Genomic DNA, 6,000 nt, shown 5'->3' on the forward strand with positions numbered 1-6,000 from the left:
CACTGATGAAAGCAACAGCGTGTATAAGATGCAGACACTTAATGGATCGCATCCGTAGTTCATAATTATAGTTATAAACAATGATTCCTGAGAAAAGCTCCCTCTCGTGTGTTCTTTAAACTAAGGTCTTGCTGTGTCACCATCTGCGCTGAGGAATGTACTCTAGGAAAATCACAATGAGAGGTCTGGGAAGAGAGCCACAGGAATGGAATGCTGTGCGGGTTGTAGGGCTATTTCCCCTCTGTTTTCCCCATTTGGAGCAGGTCAGGCTGCACTGATAACAGCTGCAGAAACGATTGGAGACCTTATTCATAAAATCAAAGGCAGCAAGCCAGATGGCCACCAACCAAAAGGAACTGAGGCCGGAGAGGATTAGCAAAAGCTGGTGCAACGGCGAACAAACCCTCCGAGAATAAACATCTTTGTACTTCTGCTAAATTGTAGAAGTCAGAATCAAAACAGTAAGCGTTTGTTAAGGAGGACGTTCATCTGCAGAGAAGAATAATTCCCTCCCCCCCCCTTTTTTGTTGTTGTTAGCTGATGGAAAACCCTAAAAGTAATTTTCTTAGTTGAAAAACTTGGTCTGTTCAAGTTGCTCTGTTGCTTTTCTTGTCTTCCTTTATAATCTCTCTGTGATGCAGAAATAGTAGGAAAAAGAGAGAATTTTTTGGCAACTAGTACCTCAGTCTCTGTGGCTAATATACTTAGACATGAGCTACTCTTTCAAAAAAAAAATATAGCATCACCATTTGGAGATATACGCTTCCCAGCTATGCATCGTGCCAGTAAGGACACAGTGCTGCCACCCTACACTACTGAAGTCTGGACCGGTCATGGAAGTCACATGCTTACTATTGGACAATACTTAATACTTTGTTGGTAAATACTCAAACCATTATGACAACATATACCCAAATGTATAAACACCGAAAATAAAAGATAAGTTCATCAAATCAAAGTCGTCGACTCATTTGTAATTCACTTAACATAAATGTTGTGGCTGAAAGTATGTATTTATATTATGTGCATGAATACTTTGTCTGCTGGCATGTATGCATGAGCACCTCATGGGTGCCTAGTGCCCTCGGAGGCCAGAAGAGGGCATTACATTCCCTGGAACTGGAATTACAGAGGATTGTGAAGCCACTATGTTGCCGCTGAGAATTGAAACTTGTGCCCTGTAAGACTAATAAGTACTCTTAACTGCTGCCTTAGCTCTCCAGGCCCATGAAAGAACATTTTATAATGATCAATTATATATTTACGAGACTCTCTGAGTGAAATATGTCCAGAGCAAACTTTTGAAAATTATTTTTGTGTGTGTTTATTGAGAACTATATGGTCATCATGGAAAAAAGAAGCTGGAATTTCAGCATGAACTGAAATTGTGGTTTAATGAGCTACTAGAATTCTAAACCTAAAATACTAGTATTTTCTAGAACTATGTGAAAAAATATTTTTGTGTTTTTAAAAGTAATCTAAAATAGTGTTTCTAAATGTAGTTTCCTTCAAATATGTTTAATTTCTAAGAAAAACTGAACCTTTTAGATTACTATTTAACTATTGGGTATCATTTAAATTCAAGATTAACTGTAAAAATAAATCCTAGCTCAAGGGACTTATATGTAGGATGGATTCTGGCTCTTGTTTGCAAAGTGTGAAGAAAATGAAAAAGCTGGTACCTGTCAGGCTAGTTTGGTGAATTCAAAGCAGTCAGTTTGATAATTAAAGTTTCTATAATAGATTCTGAGGGACTCTGGCTCACCTAGCAGATTCCTCACTAAGCACATAAACAACTTGACACTGAACCTCGGCAGGGTTATGTACTATATACTATTTTAAATTAGAATCACTAAGCACACTGTTTAATCATGAATGAAATATATTTCCTTCCAAGGCTTAACTGTTTAGTATTGTTTTTATTTGAAAAAAATATCCTGGAAAAATATCTTGGTTTGATATTTTGATTTCATAGTTTGATACACACATTTAAAACAACTATAGGACCGTAAGGCATTTAGCAAGCAGTGACGAGGTGGGTGGGCTGTCGTGTCATTTCTAATACGTCTAACATGAAATGGAGATGGACGCAATTATGAGAAAAAAATTTCAATGCAAACATACTTTTGGTGAACTTGGAATGCTTCAGGAGTGGGTGATTTTTAAAATGAAACAGTCATCCATTACAAATCAGTGACTTTGTTAATCTTTGTATCAGCACATGTATCAGACCCAAAGGAAACATAGTAATGTGTGCTTGGATCTGGAACATATTAAAGTATCAGGAACGAACAATGCGCATCTGCATATGTGGTTTGTCATGCCTTGATTTCCCTTTAATGGTTATACGGAGGAAGTGTTTGGAAAACCCGCTGTTTATTCTTTTCATCCTTCTCACTTGAGGATGAAGGGTCGTAGAGATTCTGTCTCGGCATGGAGCAGCTTATTCCAAGCTTGAAATAATTGTACATTTCATCAACAAATGTTTGTGGGACATTCTATAAAGGATGCAAGCAAGGCACATGGCTGTTGTAAATAGGAAATAGTAAGTAATTAAATATTAAATGGCTATAGAGGAGAGAATGCTTGATACCAAATACTAAGCAAACTAGAAAGCACTAGCTGTTGTTTGTTTCCTGTGAGAGCATCTCCACAAAGACATACAAAAAAGTGAGGACACTGGCTCTTTCTAGGAAGCTGCCCATCTAGTTGACAGGTTTGGGAAAGAGACCAGTGTTTCAGTACACCTTTTCACTCCTTGAGTTTTAACATGAGAACATCTTATAAAATTATCTAAAACTAGTCAAATGAAATAAGTTAATTAAATACCTGGCCATACTTCAAAATCATGGTTTAAATAAATGCCATTATACCTTGGAATTCTTTGTGGCCTTTAATGAAAAATTACATACTTGGAAATCTGGATTGAATATTAAATTATTATTATTATTGTTTTTTACTATTTAGACAGACTAAATTAAGGTACATTCTAGGCAGGGCAATGGATTTTAAAGCTAAAGTCTGAGGAAGGAAAATATGAGATGCTGTGGCTTTAGCAAGTAAAAAGCCTGGCTCCAGATAACTTAGGAGCCATGGCTAGAGAGGGTATATAATTTGACCCACTTATTTGTAAGATGCAGTTTATGACATCCCTTGAATGCCAAGTTAAGAACTTAGTTCTTTAAGAAAGGACAAAGAGTGTATCTCGCTCAAGATTTTTCAACAGCCAAGACTGGTGTCCTGATACTTCCCAGTCAGAACTGGAATCACAGATTTTTAGAGTCTAATACAGTATTCTGGACAAAAAGGCTGTGGTGAAGGTGGTGGGTAGTTCATAAAATTTCAAAGGGTTAGACTTAGGGAAAGAGATTAAAAAGTGAGAATAAAGAGTGTGCTGGAGGGTCCCCCAAAGATCGGTGTCGTCATCAGCACTGGGCTCTTCATCTGTTGTAACACTGGGTCTTGCTGTGTAGCCCACAGTCGTCAGAACACAACATCCTTATGTCTCTAACACCATGCCAGACTATAACTGGAGACTCTTGAATGTCCAAGAGAATGGAATTGGTTTTACAAAGCACCGTTAAGATTGGATAATCCAGTGTGATCCATAATTTTCAAGTACCCAATATATTCTAGAATCTAGTAGGCACTGGAGGATAGCCTGCAATAAGGCAGACTTTGTCCTTCTCTTTTATTTGGTTGGCCTCTCATAAAGACAGGCAAAAGGAGGTAACTCATAATGAACTGATTATGAGCATAGAGGGAGAAGTATGGATACCCAGAAAATATATAGAAATGGAGGGGGGAAACACATCCAATGGGAGCAAAGTGGTAGTCACACCTGATGCAACTCTTTTTCCCAAGCTAGACTGGTGTGTCCTCTCAAGGCATATTAGAAGGGGCCCATTGCAAGGACACGTGCAGGTAGCTGATGATGCTCTCTGTTGCCAGGAAACAAGAAAACGTGGAATTAATCACAGGAAGATGGACTTACTTGTTGAGAAAGAGACACCAGAATTTTGAGGCAAGCAGAAAGAATTAAAACAACAGTGTGGAGGTAATAGGTTTTTTTTTTCACAAGCTGGAAGAAGAACGCAGAGACTGTTTGGATCTGGATCCTCTACTTTCATAGTGCTATTGAGGTTTGGGAAGGATGCTGATGCTGACTTCTTTCTGTCTCAAGGTTGCAGACTGCATCAGCATCCCTCATGTGCTCCATGGCTGTGGTATGGCAAATACAGTATTTGTACAACAGCACCTGGCATAGTGGGCTAATTTACAGAATGCTAAGAAAAGCCATCACTGCTATTCTGAAAATGTTCATAAAACATGACCTGAACAGAAACCTTTCAAACCACTAGGGTTGTAGGAAGGGTGTTTTATTTCTCCTTTGTATCATATGAAAATAGGATATATTATTTGCTAATATATGTGAAACTCTCTCAAAATGAGTTACTTTTCTATGATAAATATACTATAATCTAAAAGGGAACGATTAAAGCCAAAAAGAAATGATTCACCTGCTTTGGGAATTTGTTTAAAATCATATGGAAAATGGTATCAAATTCAGTAGTCTCGGACTTCCTGACAAAAAGGACGTGGTTAGGAGACAGCACATAGCAGCAAGAGATCATCCCTGCCACAGAAGAGTGAATACTCAAGTCAGAGGAACTTGGGAGCTGTGAAAGGGATCAAAACCTACAGGGGTACATTTTCCTCACCATTTCCAAACTAAAAGCAACACAAATGGGAATGGTTTGGTGGTGGACAAAATGGATATATCTATGGCTTGATGCTCATGTCTGCTCTGGGGAAGACATAAAAATAAAAAATAAAAAATAAAAAATAAAATTAAAAAAAAATAATAGGACAGGTGAGTGGGCAGAACCACCTGGGTTTCTGCTGTCTTGGGACCCCAGTCACAAAGCCACACTCTCTTGAACAGAGGGAGCCAGAGGAGGAAGTGCTGCTTTCAACAGGCTCGGGGGGAGAAAAAGAGTACAAATCCCAAGTTGCTCAGATGATCATCCAGATTTACGCTAGTGCCTTTGATACAGTCAGTAGTTTTGAGAGTGCAAATCAGACTCCAGTGTCCAGAAAAAGGACAACTTCTGCTTAGAGACTTCACTGTGTAAATCAAACTGTTCACTGGAGACCTGATGCTGGCGGGATAGGGCTGTTAGAATTTGTGTTGGGTGGCTTAATCTGCAAAGGCTAGAAATTATGTATACCCTGCAGAAACATCTTTTTTTTTTTAACTAATTGTGAATACATCTCCATTTTATTAAGTACTGTTGCCCATTGTTTTATATCCCATAATAAACCGCACTTAGGTGCAAAGAAGGATTGCAATTTAAAAATCTATGTGATTCCTTTATTGCTACATTTTATACGGCATCAGAAGCCGGTCTGTCTTCATTATTTTTTTTAATTAAATTGGCCTATTAGATAACCTAAGCCTTAAGGCCGTATATCCTATTTTAATTAAAAAAAATTCTGTTTGTGATCACGGAATAGAATTAAATTCTCATGTAAAATATGGGAAGAAAGGAGGTAAGACAAGGTCATATAGTGTTACCTGATAAAAGGAGACAGTAATATTTAAAATGAGGTAAGTGTTGCCCCGATTTATGATGTATTTTATCTGCAGGAGAAACCATAGTTTATCGTAGTGTCATTCAGCTTGAATCGTCAGCTATATATCTTTGACTTTTGAATGCAACTGTTGAAAGGAAAAGGCTTTGAGAGATGTGAGTGAGGAGACAGATCAAAAGCTTAAAGCAATTTTTGCTTTGCTAGTTCAAATATATTTTTATTGAAACATATTTTGTTGTCATGCATGCATAAATATTATACAGTCTCTGCCAAGAGGGGGTGAGCATCCCAGATTAGCTGGGTATTGTTAATAGAAAGGCAAGGACTCAAACTTTCTTGCAAATTCTATAATCTCAAGGTTTCCTTTCCAGGGATTTTTTTTTTAAACATTTAATTTTGCAGTAG

This window comes from Acomys minous (genome assembly GCF_964271855.1).
Source record: "Acomys minous genome assembly, chromosome: 15".
NCBI lineage: Eukaryota > Metazoa > Chordata > Mammalia > Rodentia > Muridae > Acomys > Acomys minous.